The 18,230-nt window shown below is 43.6% G+C and overlaps 1 protein-coding gene and 1 non-coding gene across 2 annotated transcripts in view; one reads left to right on the forward strand and one right to left on the reverse strand.

Moving 5' to 3' along the window:
• The window catches only part of LOC145411159 (uncharacterized), a 165,823-nt gene that overhangs the window by 58,537 nt on the left and 89,056 nt on the right, over nt 1-18,230 (forward strand). The gene's annotated exons all lie outside the window — the stretch shown is intronic.
• Nucleotides 14,540-14,657, reverse strand: LOC145411274 (5S ribosomal RNA). Its single transcript, XR_013899401.1, has one exon. It is a non-coding gene; the product is annotated as a 5S ribosomal RNA (ribosomal RNA).

Genomic DNA, 18,230 nt, shown 5'->3' on the forward strand with positions numbered 1-18,230 from the left:
AAGGGAGGGGAAATTAGGTGAGTGGGTGAGAATGGAGGGGCGTGAGAGAGAGAGAGAGAGAGAGCGTGCCAAAAGGGGTTAAGAGAGGGAGATTTGAAAGTATCGCTGAGAGGAAAACGGAATACTAAGGAGAAGTGGAGGAAGTGAAGGAGGGAAAGAAGGAGAGGAGGGAGGACTGGGGACAGGAAAAGAGGAAGGGGGAGGGAAGAAAAGGAGGGAAAGGAAGGAAGGAAATCAGGAAGGGAGAAAGGACGGAAAGAAATTAGGAAGCGAAAGAGAAAAGAAGGAAGGGAGAAAAAAAGGAGTAACACAGTGGAAAAAGTGGGTCATTCTCTCTCTCGCTCTCTCTCTCTCTCACACACACACACACACACACACACACACACACACACACACACACACACACACACCTTATGAATATCGTTCCCCCACAAATAAAAAGAAACACACCTCTCATTCAGCATACAGTATAAACATCAAGCCAAAACACACACACGGAATATCTGAATCTTTAAGTGGCTTGGAAAGACGATAAACAGGAATACAACAGAGAGAGAGACAGACAGACAGACAGACAGACAGACAGACAGACCACGACAGAGAATGGCTTACTCCTGTTTCAAAAGTTAGAATTTAGGATGTTATTTCTCGTGTCTAACCAGCCTACAGCGTCAAGCGAAAATTATTGCCTCTTTTCTACAGCCTTGTGCATAAGTTTGCCTACAGTCTTCTTCTAGCATTGTGTCCTGCCTTCCACATTTCACATATGCCTTCCTAAACGACAGAGAGCAGCCTTCATTTCCATACACGATCCTTCATTTCCATACACAATCCTTCATTTCCATACACGTTCCTTCATTTCCATACACGATCCTTCATTTCCATACACTGTCCTTCATTTCCATACACGATCCTTCATTTCCATACACCTGTTCCCTTCCTAAACGACAGAGCATCCTTCATTTCCATACACGTTCCTTCATTTCCATACACGATCCTTCATTTCCATACACGATCCTTCATTTCCATACACGATCCTTCATTTCCATACACGTTCCTTCATTTCCATATACGTTCCTTCATTTCCATACACGTTCCTTCATTTCCATACACGTTCCTTCATTTCCATATACGTTCCTTCATTTCCATGCACGTTCCTTCATTTCCATACACTTTCCTTCATTTCCATACACGATCCTTCATTTCCATACACTTTCCCTCATTTCCATACACGATCCTTCATTTCCATACACTGTCCTTCATTGCCATACTCTTGTTCCCTTCCTAAACGACAAACTATCCTTCATTTCCATACTCTAGATGTGTTGTTTCATTTTACTGTCACATAAGAATAATTCACTACATCTTCCATTGCCGCAACCAGCAGAAAAGTGTTAATCTATTTCTGCTCATGTTTTTACGTCCTTGTGGAATGGCGTATCAAGTCAGTGCGTAAAAACAGACTTGATAACGCATGCCAAATTTACCTGTGAACTAGTAGGGCGGGGAGACGAGGCCGTAATTAGGACAAAGGTGAAGGGTCGTGGAGGAGACAGGTAGGGACAAGAAGGAAGGGCAGGTGCAGGTGGAGGCTTGGATTCGGAGGAGAGGGAGAGAGAGACCCAACCTATGGCGCCTCAGAGATTGCGACAACTCTACCCATACGTATAACACACTAAATTGTAACGTACACTAAATAAGATTAACTCCTACGCTTATATCTACGTAGCGGAGAGGCGTTGGTGTTTGAGGTAACTGCAGTAAGGGTCCTAGTTTCGGATAATGAGTTTTTTTTTTTTTTTTTTTTAAATGCAAGGAAGAAGGAACCCAAGGCTAGGATCTGTTTGGTTTTGTTATCATTATTATAAACTAATCTTAATCCCATCAGCCAACACTGCTACTCGTCTCCCCTCTAATCCTGCCCCTCAGGAGAAGTTACCCTCCAAGAAAATGAATGAGGAGAAGGGGGAGAGAAGGAGGGGGAGAACGTGTGATAGGGAGGGGGAGAAGTATGAATTGAGAGGTTAGGGGAGAGAAAGGGGAGGGGGAGGAAAGCAGAGGTGGAGAAATATGATGTGAGAGGTTCGGGGACGGGGGAGGAGAGGGGAGAGAAAGGGAATGAGGTACGAGGGATGTAGGGAGGGGGGAGGAGAGATGCGAAATGAGAGGTTGAGGGTAGGAGGAGGAGAGGGGAGAGAAGGGAGGGGAAGGGGAGAGGTTAAGAAGCATACATTTATCAAGGAGTTTCGGGGTAAGAGGGGTGCTTCAGGGCGACCCGGTGGTGAGTGATGAGCCTAGTCCTTGGGGCGATTAGAGAGAGAGAGAGAGAGAGATTACAGAAGGAGGAAGAGGCAGAGGAAGAAAAACAGGATGGTGAAGGAAAAGGAAAATAAGGAGGGATAGAGAAAGGACTGCAGAAATAGAAATGAAAACAGGTAATACAGTAGTCGACAGGAGAGAGAGAGAGTAAGGAATGGGTTTTGAGGAGCAGAGGAAGTAGGGTGAGCGGTGGACGTAATAGGAGGATATTGGATGATGATGGTGGGAGAGGGAGAAAGAGAGAAAGAGAGTTGGGACAGAGAGAGAGAGAGAGAGGTGGGACGAAGAAATAAAGAGAGAAGGAAGGTAAGGGAGAGCATGTGGAAATGACGGGACGAGATGGATGGATGGATAGGTGTATATATAGATAGAGAGAGGGTGGGGAAGGAAGCGAAATATGAGAAAAGACAAGGAAAGGAAACGAAGGAGGAGAGAGGAGAGGAAAATAGAGGGGAGGAGAGGAAGATGGAGGGATAATGTTCTTTTGGAGGCAGATAGGAGAGAATAATGATGAGCCTTGGAGAGAGAGAGAGAGAGAGAGAGGGAGGGGGAGAGAAAGAGAGAAAAGGGAGATTGAGAAAAGAGGAGAGAAGGAGATTAAGATGAAATTGTAAGGAACTGGAAGGGTAGGCAGTGGAAAAAGGTGTGTGTGTGTGTGTGTGTGTGTGTGTGTGTGTGTGTGTGTGAGAGAGAGAGGAAATACAGATGTGAGAGACAGACTATTATTCAGATGTGAGAGGAAGATTAAGGACGGAAGGAATAAAGTGAGCATGAGGGAGTAGCGGGAGGGGGAGTGGAAATGGAAGAGGGAGATGGGAGGGGGAGGAAGGGAAGGAGGAGGAAGGGAGACTATGATAAGATTATGATGAGGAGGAGGAAGATATGAATAGAGGAGGGGAAGACGGGGGAGAATTGGTAGAGGGGCAGTAAATGCATAGAAGAATAGAGATGGAATTAGTGGTAGACGGAGGAGTAGAAAGAGGAGGAGAGGGAGGAAGCGTCAGAATGCCAGATTATGCGGAGGCGAAGAACAAGAGGTTAAGATGAGGCGGAGGAAGGAATGTTAAGGAAGATTAGTCTGAGAGGAGGAGAAACTATGATCAAGAAGGGGAGAGAAACAAGAAGGATAAGATTTTGACATGGAGAAAGAAATTACAAGGGAGATGAGATTTCGAGGTGAAGAAGATGATGGTGGTGGTGGTGGTGGTGGTGATGGTGGTGGTGGTGGTGGTGCATAGGAACATACTGCTAGGAGGAGGAGAAGAAGAAAAAGAAAGGAAGGAGGAGGGAGAGGAAAAGAAGGAAGAGAAGGAAGAACTATGCTTGTCAGAAGATGAGATTCGAAAGAGGAGGAGGAAAGGAAGAAGAGAGATCGATAGGGGGGATTCGTAAACCAGGGGTGTGAGAGGCAGAGGTGAAAGGTGAATAGAAATTATGAGAGAGAGAGAGACGTAATATGTGAATAATTCAGTTAATTGAAGCGAAATAATGAGAGAGAGAGAGAGAGAGAGAGAGGAAGAATATGTGAATCGGAGTGTCAACAGAAGAGAAATAAAAAGAAAATTAAAGAGAGAGAAAATAGATAGATCACACAGACTCCGGTGTCCTTTGTAGATAATGCAGTATTAATATTAATAGACTTCCAGGTAGTGTGTAATTATAGGTGTGTCAGGGGGGAGAGAGAGAGAGAGAGAGAGAGACCTGAAGGGATACAGTAATTAGGAGAGATGGGAAGTTAGGTAAAGAAGAGAATATTAGACTGGAGAGAGAGAGAGAGAGAGAGAGAGAGATACACAAACGACACCAATATTACGGTCCCAACAAGGTGGTCCGGCCTTAATAAAGAAACTTATTTCGTAGTCAGAGAGAGAGAGAGAGAGAATAGAGAAAGGAGAGAGGGAGACAAGATGAGAGAACTTACCTGTCAAGAAAGAGGAAGGTGAAGGAGAAGGGAAGAGAAATAAGAGGAAAGAAGAGCAATAAGAAGGAAGAACGAGTATAATTTCAGAAAAGAAGGACGAGGGAGGAGGAGGGGAGAAGGTGGAGAGAAATATGGAAGGAGGAAAGTTAGAGAGAGAGAGAGAGAGAGGAAAGGAGGAAAGAAAACCGACCAGGCGAGAGAAGATGAGGATGAGAGAGGAAAGAGGAAGGGAAAGAATATTTCAGAGTGTGTGTGTGCGTGTGTGTGTGTGCGTGTGTGTGTATGTGTGTGTGTGTGTGTGTGTGTGTGCGTGTGCGTGCGTGTGTGTGTGTGTGTGTACTTTGGTTACATAGATATACAGACCACACAGACGTTTCGGACCAAACAAGATGATCTTACCTAAATATTAGATAGTTTATTTACAGAACTAAAGAGAAAAATAGGATAAGGCAGATGAGAGAGAGAGAGAGAGAGAGAGAGAGGCATAATTACACGTAGGCACAGACGACTCAGATATTGCGGTCCAACGAAGTGGTCCCACCTTAATAAAGAAACATATTCCTCTGTGTGTGTGTGTGTGTGTGTGTGTGTGTGTGTGTGTGTGTGTGTGTGTGTGAGAGAGAGAGAGAGAGAGAGAGAGCAGATAATTAAACATGGAAACAGGAAAAAAAGTGAGAGAAAAAGGAGGGAAAGAAATGGACAAAATGAAAAAAAAAAAAGTGAGCGAGCAAGAGTGAGTGTGGATGAAAGGAGAAAGAAATGCATACTTACATACAGATTAAATTTCAGACTCACAGGGGAGAGCAAATAAAGGAGAGAGAGAGAGAGAGAGAGAGAGATGGAAGGAAGACAAAGTTGCAGGGAGGAAAGGAAAGGAAAGGAATAATAATGAAAGAGAGAGAACAAAGGAAGAGGAAGGGAGAGACAGAATGAAAGAGAGGAATAAAGGGGAGGAGAATAAAAGAATTGAATGGAAAACAATAGAAAGAAAGAAGGGAGAACAAGGAACGAACAAGGGAGGGAGAGAGAGAGAATAAAAGAGGAAAGGGAGAATGGAAAAAAGAGTCTGTGAAGTATGAAAAAGAGGAGAGGGAAGAGAGGTGAGGCAGAAGAAAAAAACATAGGAGAATAGAGGAGGAGAATAAGAGAGAGGAACAGAGATAAGAAAAGAGGAGGAGGAAGAAAAGAGTGTGTGAGGAAGGAAAGGAGGTAGGAGGGAAAAATAGGAGATGAAAGGACATGGAGGAGGTAGGAAGGGAGGGAGGATGGGACAGAGGAAAGAGGGAGAGAAAAGAGTAAGGGAAGGAGAGTGACGTGTGAGAGGAAAGAATGGAGGAACATGATGAGAAGGCAGGAAGTGTGGGAGAAAGAGAGAGGGAGGAATGGAGGGAGGGATCAGAGAGGGAGGAAGGGAAGAAGGGATCAGGGAGGGAGGGAGGGAATGGAAGGAGGGATCAGGGAGGGAGGGAGGGAAGGAGAAAGAGAAGTACAAGTCTTATCAAAAAGAAGAAAACAGGAAGCAGAAATTGAGAGAGACGAGAAGAGAGAGGAAATGAGGCAATGTAACAGTAGAGAGAGAGAGAGAGAGAGAGAGAGGACAATGGAATCTAACAGGAAGTCAGTATTTTTCTTTTGCTGTGGAATAGAGTAAGATGAATGGGAGGGAAAAAAGAGAGAGAGAGAGCGAGATGGGAGAGAGAGGGGGGGAGGGGAGGGAAGGCAAGAGAGAGAGAGAGAGAGAGAGAGAGAGAAAGGCAAGATCATCAGTGGAGAGAATTGTGCCGAATTATTAATCTTAGATATCCCTCCTTCTCCTTCGTTTTCCTCCCTCCCTCCCTCCTAACCCTCTTTATTCCCTTTCCCTCCCTTCCTTCCGTCTTTCTCTCCCTCCCTCTCCTTCGTCTCCTCTTACTTATTTTGTCTCCTCTGTGTATCACTCCTTATATCCTTTCCTTCCTCCCTTTTTATCCCTCCCCTCCCCTTCCCTCCAGTTCCCTCTCCTCCCTCTCGAAATACCTCTCTTCTTCTACTTTCCACTTTCTCTTCCTCTCTCTTTTACTTCCTCATCTTACTCTTTCTTTCTTTCATTCTTTCTTTCTTTCTATGTCTTCCATACCCTTGCCCTCCTTCCCCCTTTCCTTACCTCCCCTTACTTTTCTCTTCCCCCTTTTTTATTCTCTGTCTGATTCTCCCTTTCCTTCTCCATTCCCGTTCTCCCTCTCCTTCTACCTTCCTCCCCCTTCTCTCTTTGTCTCTCCTTCCCTCCTCCCTTTGCTTCACTGTTCCCTCCCTTTGTTTCTCCCTCTCCTCTCCCTCCTCAATTATCTCTCCTCTTTCCTTCCCTATTCCTTCCCCTCCCGTCCTCTCCTTTCCTTTTCGCAATCCCTCTCACTTCCTTTTTTCACATCCCTCTTCCTTCCCTCGTCCCCCCTCCGTCTTCCTCCTCTTCCATGTTGTCCCTCCCTCTTCATTTCCTCCCCCCTCCTCTCCTCTCGCCACGCCTCCTCTCCCTTCTCTTGACCTTTTCTCTCTCCTCCCTCCCTCCCTTCCTCCCTCCTACCCTGTCATCCTCTTTCCTGCGTTATTTGTCTCCGCTCTCTCTCTCTCTCTCTCTCTCTTCCTTCTTTCCACTTATCCTCTTTTCTCGCTCCTTCACTTTTTCTCCTTTCCTCCGTGTCTTTCTCCCACCTTCTTATGTCCTTCCCTTCCTCTTCTTCCCTCTTCTTCACCTCCTTCCTTCCACTGCTGCATCGCTCCTTCCTTAATTTATAGTTCATTTTCTTTCCTTCCTACTTTTCTTTCCTTCCGACCCTCCTTCCTTCCATCCTTCACTTCTTCCTTCCATACTTCCTTTCTTCCATCCATCCTTCCCTTCTTTCTTCCTTCCCTTCTTTCTTCCTTCCTTTCTTCCTCCCATCCTTCCCTTCTTCCTTCCATCCATCCTTCCTTCCTTCCATCCTTCCCTTCTTCCTTCCATCCTTCACTTCTTCCTTTCATTCTTCCTTCCTTCCATCCATCCTTCCTTCCTTCCTTCCTTCCTTCCATCCTTCCCTTCTTCCTTCCATCCTTCACTTCTTCCTTTCATTCTTCCTTTCTTCCATCCATCCTTCCCTTCTTTCTTCCTTCCCTTCTTCCTCCCATCCTTCCCTTCTTCCTTCCATCCATCCTTCCTTCCTTCCTTCCATCCTTCCCTTCCTACCTTCCTTCCTCCCCTTCTTCCTTCCATCCTTCTTTTCTTTCCTTCTCCCTTCCATCTTTCCGCAGTGCTTTGTATATTTTTCCTTCCTTTCCTCATCTTCTCTTTCTCTGATGTCACCTTTTATTCTTACTCTTCTTTCCTTCATCTTTTCCTCTCTTCCTCCGTCTTTCGTTTTTCCCAGATTCAACCTCCTCCTCCTCCTCCTCCTCCTCCTCCTCCTCCTCTTCCTTCTTCTCCTCCTCCTCCTCCTCCTCCTCCTCCTCCTCGTCTTACTATATTTCACTTACTTTTTCTCTTCATTTCCCTTCTCAGTCTCTTTTCTCCTCTCACACAGTGTTTCTTGCCTTTTTCTCTCTCTTACTTTCCTGCCCTCCATCATAAAAGAAAAATAAGGACGCTTCCTTTAAAAATCAGGTTCTCTCTCTCTCTCTCTCTGTCTCTCTCTCTCTCTCTCTCTCTCTCCCTCTCTCTCTCTCTGTCTCTCTGTCTCTCTGGTATGTTTATTGGAGTGTCTTTGCCAGCTTGGAATTGCTTCTCTCTCACTTTGTTGTTTTTCTTCTTTTCATCTGTTTTTTTCTTGTATTTTCTTGTTTCTTTTCCTCTTTAATATCGCCTTCTTCTCTTTTTAGTATTCTCTCCACTTTTCTTCCTTGTTTTCCTGTCTTCTTTCTTCCTTTTTTCTTTCGCCCTTCTCTTTCCTATTAATTTTGAACACTATTAGTAGTAGTAGTAGTAGTAGTAAATAATAATAACAATAATAATAATAATAATAATAATGGTAATCCCAGTGTTATTATCGCTCTCAATTTTCATATTATCCCTCATGTCTCTCTCTCTCTCTCTCTCTCTCTCTTATTTCTTGGCCATTTCAGTTCTTCCTCCATTTCATCTCTCCCTCCTCCTCCTCCTCCTCCTCCTCCTTTATTCTCCTTCACTTCCTCTCTTCCCCCATTTATTTCCTCTCCGTTTCCTCCTCCCTCTTTCGCCTGTCCCTTCCTTCCTCCATTTTGCCTATTTCAGTTCAGGCCATTTCTTCCTTCTCCTCCTCCTTATTCTCTCTCTCTCTCTCTCTCTCTCTCTTTCTCTCTCTCTCTCTCTCACTCACTTTACCTCCTTCCCTCCCTCTCTCCAAACATCCATTCAGCCGTCCTTCCTTCCCTCCTTCCTCCATTCACACATCCTCAGACTCTTATTTTGTTTTTCTGTCACATTTTCACTTCCATTCCTTCTCCTTCTTTCTCTTTATTGATTTTTTCTTTCTCTTTATTTTATCTTCCTTTTTACTCTTACGCTCCCTCTTTCCCTCCTTTGATTTTCCTGTCTCCCCTCATCCCTTTTCTTTAGTTTTTCTCTTGCCTTTCTTCTCCCTCCATCTTTCCTCCTACTCACTGCTTTCTTTTTCTTCTCCCTCTTTCTCCCCTTCCTTCCTTCGTTCCTTCATGTATTTTTCCTCCTCCTTCCCTTCTTCCAATATTCAGAGCTCTTTCTTCGCTTGATTTTTCCTTTTTCTTATCTTTCTTCATTTTCTCCCATTTCTTTCTCTCTGCCTTTCCACCTTTTTTCTTTCTTGAATATATGTCTGTGCCTCCTTTCTTGTTTTCCTCTCCTCCTTCCGTCTCCCTTTTCCTGTCCATCTCTCCATCTTTCCTTCCTTCCTTCCTTCCTTCTTTCCTTCCATCTTTCATTCCCTCCATCAGACCTGCAGCCTTACTGACAGTGTTGATATATCTTTTCGCCTCTCTACTCGTCTCTCTTCCTCACTTCTCCTCCTCTCCTTTCCTTTCCCCTCCCCTCCCTCCCCTCATCCGTTCTTCCTTCTCCTCTCCTTTCCTCTCTTCTCATTTCATTTCCAGTCCTTTCCTTTCCCCTCCCCTTCTCTTGACATCCCACCTCTCCCTCCTGTCCTATTTTCTCCCCTCCCCCCCTCCTCTCTTCTCCTACTATACTCTCCTCTCTTCTCTCATTCTCCTCTCCCCTCCCCTCCCCTTCCCGTCCCCTCCTCTCTCTCATTCCCCTCCTCGTCTCCTATTCTCCCTTCTGCTGTTAAAAAATGCCAGCTCGTTCCGTGAAGCTTGGAGGCCTTTCATTGCTTATTCCATGCCGACATAATATAAGTGAGAGAGTGAGAGAAAGAGAGAGTTTATGCCTGCCTGTGTGTATGTATGTATGTGCAGTATGAGTATGTATGTTTGCATGAATTTACAGTATGTGTATACTTGAGAAGAAAAGAATGTGTTGAGAGAGAGTTATTTTGCCTTTGAGATTGTGTTTGTATTTCTGGAGTGAAAGAGACTGATGTGTGTGTGTGTGTTTGTGTGTGTGTGTGTGTGCGTGTGTGTGTGTGTGTGTGTGTGTGTGTGTGTGTGTTAAAAGTGAGGTTCTCGAATATCAAGTAGCAACGTAGTGTACAATGTCATAGAAATCCTTTATATCTGATTTTATTTTTACATATATATACATTTACATATATACATGAATACATACACATACTTACATAAATACATGCCGTACATACCTGATTGCCTGCCTGTCACTGTAGTTACCTGTCTGCCCTCCCTCCTTTTTACCTACCTTCTCTTACTCCCTCCTTCCTTCCTGCCTTCCTACCTTCCCTCCTTCCCATCCTAACTTAAGTCTCTTGATCCTCAACTTTGTATCTCTTGCCTTCCTCTTCCTCCTCCTCTTTAACTTCTCTCTTCATCCTTATTTTCTCTCCTCGTCTTATTCTTATTCTCTTTACCCCTTTTCTCTTCCTATGCTTCCATTTTCTCTCACTGCTTTCCATTCTAACTTCCCCACCTTCCCTGCTCTCTCTCTCTCTCTCTCTCTCTCTCTCTCTCTCTCTCTCTCTCTCTCTCTCTCTCTCTCCATGTAATTATATATGTATGTATGTATAGAGTTATTCTGTAAAATATATATATATCCCTTTCTGGAGCACGAAATCCTTAAATATAATAGAGTATATATGAACTTTTACGTCATCTCTCCTCCCTACCCTTCTTCCCTCCTTTCCTTCATCACTCCCTCCCTCTTCTCCCTCCCTATCACATTCCTTCCCTCCCTCCCTCCCTCCCTCCCACAATCCCCCTGATCCCCCTCTGGTCTTTTGCTTAGGACTCACTTTCAACTTTACTGCTTCACAAATAAAAATGCACAAACTCTGATCTTTTGTGTATTTCTTCTCTCCTGTCTTCAGCCTCCTTCCCCCCCTTTCCCTCCCTACCTCCATCCCCCCTTTCCCTCCTTATCTTCCTCCCCCCTTTCCCTCTTTACCTCCCTCCCCCTTTCCCTCCCTCCCTCTCTCCTCTCCCCTTCCCCTCATGTTGTACTCATATCCCCTCCTCCATTTGTCTTCCTCCCCCTCTCTCTCTCTCTCTCATTCCTCCTCCTCCTCCGCTACCCCATCTCCCCTGCTCCCCCCCCTTTTTTTTTTCTCTTCCCCCTCCTCTTGTCATACACTTCTTACCTCCCTCCACCTCGCCTCTCCCTCCCCTCCCTCCCTCCCTTCCTCAGCGTCTTTCAGTGTGTTTTTCTTTGACTTTGAGCGACTGTCTCTTTATCTTGTGCCTGACTCTTTTGTTAATTACTCTCTCTCTCTCTCTCTCTCTCTATCTATCTATCTATCTATCTATCTATCTATCTGTCTCTGTCTGCGTAGAGAGTAGGTAGATAGACTGAAAGGTATGTGTCTTTTAGATTTGCCTGATTTAGTGTCTTATCTCTCTCTCTCTCTCTCTGTACTTCTCCATCCAACCGTGCGTCCTACCGATTTGTCTGTCTTTATTTTTTATTTTTTCATTTTTTTTTCTTTATATCGTCCCGCTCTGCCTTTTTTTCCCTCATTTTTTCCCCTCAATTTTACAATATACTTTTTCTCCTTTTTTTACGTCATTATCGATCCTCTCATTTTTATATTAAAGCGTCGTTCTCTTCCCCTTTTTTCTTCCCTTTTCTTCCGTATCTCTACCTCTTATTTCATCTTAATTTTATCATATTTGTAACCTCTTGTATCTCACTTTCTCTAATGCCTACTTTTTCTCTCAGTTGTACTTTTTTTTTAACCATCTTTTTCTTACTAATTCACTTTATTTACTTTCTCACTTTTCCTCATTTTTGCACTTTTCACTTTCTTCGTTGCTTACTTTTTCTGATTTATTTCACTTATAAATATTTCCCTTTCTCACTCACTTCTTCTTATTCACTTCCTTACATTTCTCTTTTTTTTTTTTTTTTCACTTTCTTTAATGATTACTTCTTCTTTTTTTTTCAGTTGCTTTTCTTTCATTTTTATAACTTTTTTTTCAGTCACTTCTTATTCAGTTTTTCTCCTTTTCTCTTTTCCTCACTTTTGCTCCTCCGGTCGGGCGCATTTTTCTCTCTCACTGCCTCTTCGGTTTTTCTCACTCCGTCTTCATTTGTCTCGAGGTCTCTGGTGCCTCTCTCTCCCTCTCCCCCCTTCTCTCTCTCTCTCTCTCTCTCTCTCTCTCTCTCTCTCTCTCTCTCTCTATCTCTCCTGCACTTACCCTTTCCCTATTCTTCTCGCTCCTCTTCTCATCCCACATTATCTTCTCCCATCTCTTCTTGTCTTTCTTCTCCCCACCATCCCCGTTCTCCTCTCCCCTTCCCCCTCTCCTCTCTCTCTCTCCCCCTCCTCTTCTCCCCTCTCTTCCCCCCTCTCCCCTCTTCTTTTTTCCCTCTCACCTCCTCATCTCCCCCATCCGCTTTCACCTCACCCCCTCTCCTCTCTCTCTCTCCCCCTCCTCTTCTCCCCTATCTTCCCCTCTTCATTTTTCCATCTTCTCATCGCCCCTTTTCCCCCTCCACTTCTCCCCCCCTTCCCCCCCTTTAAAAACCTGAGGGGGGGTAATTTTTGCAAGGTGAGGCCCAACCACTTCCCTTCAGCCGTCCTCCGTGGTCAGATTCACGCCTCGCACACCACTCGACGAGATTGCTGCTGAGAGAGAGAGAGAGAGAGAGAGAGAGAGAGAGAGAGAGAGAGAGAGAGGGAGAGAGAGAGAGAGAGAGAGGGCAAATTCTTAAAACATGGGAGAAAGTGAATGGTAGATTAAAGGTAGGGTTAGAGAGAGCCAAGAAGGTGCGAAGAGAATGAGAGGGGGGGGGTGTAGATTGTAAATTAAGATCGTTTGTGTTTGTGCTTGTGTTATTGTATTTTACTAGTGAGTGGACGTTTTGAGAGAGAGAGAGAGAGAGAGAGAGAGAGAGAGAGAGAGAGAGAGTATACAAGTGTTAGTCGCACATTTACCAAGGTGGGAAACATATAACACACACACACACACACACACACACACACACACACACACACACACACACACACACACACACACACACACACACACACACACCACAATTCTGGAATCATTGTCGAATTGATGCCATGCTCTAGATTGCAACACCACTTGTGCGAGATGAATACGCATTTTTAGCTTGCATCCACGAAGCTTGCATGCTAGACAGACGTGGAACCTCATTGCGAGTAGATAGAGGAATAGATAAGGAGGTCAGATAGATAGATGGATGGATAGGTAGGTTGGAAGTTAGGTAGGGAATGATAGATGGAGACAGAGAAACCAGAACAGAACAGTAGCGATCTCTAAGCTGGATCGTGGCCAACTACTGACACTGATCTACGGCCCTCACTTTATATATATATGGGGGGGGGGAAGCTTTCTGTGCTGCCCTCTGTTGGTCGTGGCCTGAACTACACCATCCAGAAAGAAGAAACTTTATCTTATTTATTTTTGCCTATCGAGTGCACGTGCCTGATAAAAGCATATAGAGTTAATTCCCAGTCTTTCCCCCCAATAGCCCAAGATCTTTAACAGTACTGGTGGTCTAGGGGGAAATAGTCCTTATAAACTACCCCCCCCCTCTCTCTCTCTCTCTCTCTCTCCCTCTCTGTCTGTCTATCTATCTATCTATCTGTCTATCTATCTCCCGTTTCTGTGGCGTAGCGTGACACAGGAAGTCGTGGTATTATGAGCATGGCTGATGATATATTGCTGCTCTTGTGACATAACCTTTGGAATTACTCACATTACGGCTCATATATTACGCCACCTCCTCACCAGAATTTATGGGTGAGTGTAGTGGAGGAGGCCTGGGGGTGTGAGTAGTGGTATTTGGGTATTGGGTATTGGGAGGGGCAAGAATAAAGGTTAGCCTGGGTGAATATGGTACTAGGTGATCACTTAGTTAGGACTGGCATCGTTTATATCCATCTGTCTGTCTGTCTGTCTGTCTTTTTTTTTTTGGCTGTCTCTTTGTATTTTTGGATGTATGCATTTGCGTAGGTAGGTTAGTTGGTATGTCGGTAGGTAGGTAAGTAGATCGGTAGGTAGGTTGGTAGGTATATTATCAGCAAATTAATAGACACAGGGCCATTGATACGTCACTCAATAAGATCCCATTCATAAAATTTTGACTCCATTTAATATATATCAGCAGTAACCTATTTCACATGACTGCCTACCATCATTTATGTACCAGGCTATCGTTAAAATGTCACAGTAAAGAAGCTTTGTGTGTTTACAGCGATAGTTAGATAACCACTCCGGCAGTTCGGCCCGTTATCAAGCCTATAAACAAAGTGACATTTAAATATATTCCAAACATGATCCACGATGAAGACAAAAACATGTACCAATCATTTAGGGATGAGAGGGAAAAGATTTGATAATATGCATAAATACTCACGCACGTACTCTTAATAAAGCACGTAATATATTTCGACCTGATAGTGAAACGCGGGTAGAAGAGTCCGTGGAGTTTTTGTAGCCACATTATTCTGATTTATGACTGCCTTCATGAAAACACATCCTTTCGATAGAAGGTTAGTCAGATCTGTTGACTTATTATCGACATACACATAAAACAGTTCTAGTCTGGCGCAGAATCTTTTAATAAAACATGTTTTTTCTACAGTAAATAGTAAAACATGGGTGGTCGGGACATAAGAGGTATTCATTCATCATTCATTGCCAGACGCCATGTATCCCAAACGGGGTGGCCAACGGCTTAGAGTTAATTGTTTTACAGGGAGGGGCACTAATCCTCCACCAACCCCACTTGACACGTAGGGATGCCAACAGCATCTGGTGTTCCCAGGCGGTCACCCATCCAAGTACTAACCAGACCCAACGTTGCTTAACTTCGCTGATCGGACGGGAAGCGGTGTACTCAACGTGGTATGGTATTGTCTACATAAATCAGATTCTCTCTCTCTCTCTCTCTCACACACACACACACACACACACACACACACACACACACACACACACACACTTCTTCAATTCACTACTATCACCCTAAATAAAACACAGTATTTCGACGCTAGATAGTGAAATGTGGGTTTTTGGGTCCGTAGAATTTACTGACATGCAGCTGGGGGCAGTGTTGACATTTGCCATATCATACCTCAGGCAGATTAAGCAAACATATTCAGCTGGATGACAAAAATTGTATATATCATTTTCATAGTGTGTGTGTGTGTGTGTGTGTGTGTGATTACTGTGCATATTAGTGCTGGTGAATGTGTTTGTCATGTAGGTGTAATAATTCTCTCTCTCTCTCTCTCTCTCACACACACACACACACACACACACACACACACACACACACACACACACACACACACACTGGTTGCCCCGTACGTCAGGCTGGGTCTCTTATATTAAAGGATTATAGTGCACGCTTTTCACTGCGTCACCAAAAAAATGCCTTCCAGTTTTTCGTTATTTTTCATATATACATTTATGCCCTTTTTTTTTTTTTTTTTTTTTTTTTATTATTATTATTATTATTATAAGCTACAGACGATTTTATTTAGCGTTAGGAAAATGTTAATATAATTCCTGTGAGGCGCAAGTAGGGTATATTAACATGGGGATTACTATCTGTCTGTCTATCTATCTACCTATCCATCTATCTATCCATCGCCAGAACCTAATCCCGTGAGGGGTGGCCAAAAACAAATCGCCTCCATGTCGCCCTGTTCCCCATCATTTCACTGCCCTGCTCCCAGCTCACCCCCCCTCTCATATACCTCTCCACTCCATCCCTCCATCTCATCCTTGGCCTCCCCCTCCACCTCACACACATACACTCTTCTCGTCAGTCTCTCACGCTCCATCCTCTCCACATGGATTTCTCTACCGATAAATCCTTAACTAAAATCCGCAGTAAATAGGAGAACGTGGTAATTGGCTGACAGATTAATAGGAGAAGCCAGCCAGCCAGCAAATATATAGATGAAGGGAATTGGTAGAAGTGTAATGGGTATGATTTATGAGGGTAATGCAAAAATAAGGGTAAAATCGCGAAAAATAAGGGTAAAATAGCGAAAAATAAGGGTAAAATAGCGAAAAATAAGGGTAAAATAGCGAAAAATAAGGGTAAAATAGCGAACAATAAGGGTAAAATAGCGAACAATAAGGGTAAAATAGCGAAAAATAAGGGTAAAATAGCGAAAAAGGAGTGAAACCGCTCGAAAATCTCCCACCCAATAAATAAATAGTTTTTAAATTGGTTCTCTCTCTCTCTCTCTCTCTCTCTCTCTCTCTCTCTCTCCATCCAATGCAGTGAAATATAAAGTTGATAAAGACAGAAAAATAGCTGAGTTAAAATATATGACCATGTTACCGTACCAAAAAAATAAAAAAATAAAAACATAAATAAATAAAATGAGCATATTGGTAAAAGAAAAATGATGAAAAATTCTAGTCATTGACGCAGAAAAATAATATTACAAATCCATACATACTTGTGTCCTGGCATCTCGAAATGAACGGCTCTTGAATTTGGCTCTCTGTTATTTTGTGTTTATTTTTTCGTAGGAGGAGGTCTTGTGGGTGTGTGGCCCTTGGTTCCTTCTTCCTTTAAAAAAAAAATATGCGGAGGAATATATGCGAAGAAAAAAGCCGCGAAAAATCAGAAAACGAGCAGAGAGAGAGAGAGAGGAAAAAGTCATGAACAGTATAAACGAACTTAGAAAAAATCGCCAAAAATGCATAACCGAATAGAGCAAAAATAAATTCGCGAAAAAATTGCGTGGCGCCAATATTTTGATTACTTATTGCGGCCATCACCACCCATCAAACGTGACGCAAATTCGCTGTCAGGATGTCCAGCAAAATTTATTCCATGGTCACTCAAAAAAGAAAAAAAAAGAAAAAAGAAAAAAGTTGTTGGCGTGTGATTATGTGGGTAAAAAAATGTTATGTTGTTTTGGTGTTCTCGTTTAGTACCTGACGATTTTTTGTGCCGTAAATAGTAGTAGTAGTAGTAGTGGTGGTGGTGGTGGTGGTAGTTGTAGTAGTGGTTGTGGTGGTGGTAGTTGTAGTAGTAGTTGTGGTGGTAATGGTGGTGGTGCTGTTAGTAGTTCTTGTTGTTGTTTTAGTAGTAGTAGTAGTGGTGATGGTGGTGGAGATTGATGTAATAGCAGTAGCTCCAGTCTCAGGGCCATAAGTGAACACGGTGGGCTAGTGGCCGAAGATTCTCTCTCTCTCTCTCTCTCTATCCCTCTGTCCGTTCCTGCATATTAACCCGTGGCCATGGTAAGTGTGTAATTTAATGCCAGGCTCAGGTAATATGTATAATCACCTCTTGACAAATTAATAAGCTAATCCTCTCTAATTGACCCTCCCTAATTGACCCCCGGCCCACCCATTACACAGGAAAAATGGCCGCCTCGCTATTTATCACACCACAGATTATTTTGCTCGTTTTTGAGCGAGTGCAAAGAGGTTTGGAAATTACGGGATTTTCGGGGGGAAGGGGATGGTGGATGTTTATTGTTAGTGTTATTTTTATTATTATTATTATTATTATTATTATTATTAGTGTTATTATTAGTGTTGTTACTACTATTACTGCTGCAACCATATTACAACATTACTGTTATTTTTATTATTAATTATTGTTGTTGTTACAGCTACTGCTAAGTGGCCAGGATTATTATATTTTTATTTGATGGAGAGATCTGTGTTGCATTTTTCTTTTATGGAGTATTCATTTTTTTAACTTTATGATACTACTATTGATTAGATTGCCTGATGATAAAAAGTGTAATTAACTGGCCGCCTTGTGATTTACTGCCAATTGCCCTCGTTGGGGTAATTGCGGTGGTTTGGGTGATTTGCGGAGTGACCAGTGGTTAAAAAAGACATCAGTTCTCTCTCTCCTCTCTTTTCCTCTCCTCTCCTCTCCTCTCTTTTCCTCTCCTCTCCTCTCCTCTCTTCTCTCCTCTTCTCTCTCTCCCCTCCCCTCCCCTCCCCTCCCCTCCCCTCCCCTCCCCTCCTCTCTTCTCTTCTCCTCTCTCCTCCCTTCTCTCCTCTGTTCTCTCCCTTCTCTTCTCCTCTCCCCTCCTCTCTTCTCTTCTCTGTGTGAAAATAAACCGAGAATATTGACGAAAATTTTCAATAGGGTTAGTGCTGTGTTGTTAGTAGTTGAGAGAGAGAGAGAGAGAGAGAGAGAGAGAGAGAGAGAGAGAGGAGGTTAGTGGAAATAGATTCTTGTATGGAGTAAATTGGGGGATCATTTTATAGTGCTATTAAAAAGGGGGAGGAGGGGAAGGGAGCAAGGGGGAGAGGAGAGGCGGAGAAAGGGAAGGGAGGGAGAGAGAGGAGAGAAAGAAGGGTGGGGGAGAGGAGATGAGGAGAGAGGGAAGGGAGGGAGAGAGAGGAGAAAAAGGAGGATAGGGGAGAGGAAGAGTGGGTAAGAGAAGAGGAGAGAAAGAAGGGTGGGGGAGAGAAGAGAGAAGGAAAGGAGAGGAGA

The sequence above is a fragment of the Coenobita brevimanus genome, chromosome 88 (genome assembly GCF_032717465.1).
Source record: "Coenobita brevimanus isolate Jiangsu-jjx chromosome 88, ASM3271746v2, whole genome shotgun sequence".
NCBI lineage: Eukaryota > Metazoa > Arthropoda > Malacostraca > Decapoda > Coenobitidae > Coenobita > Coenobita brevimanus.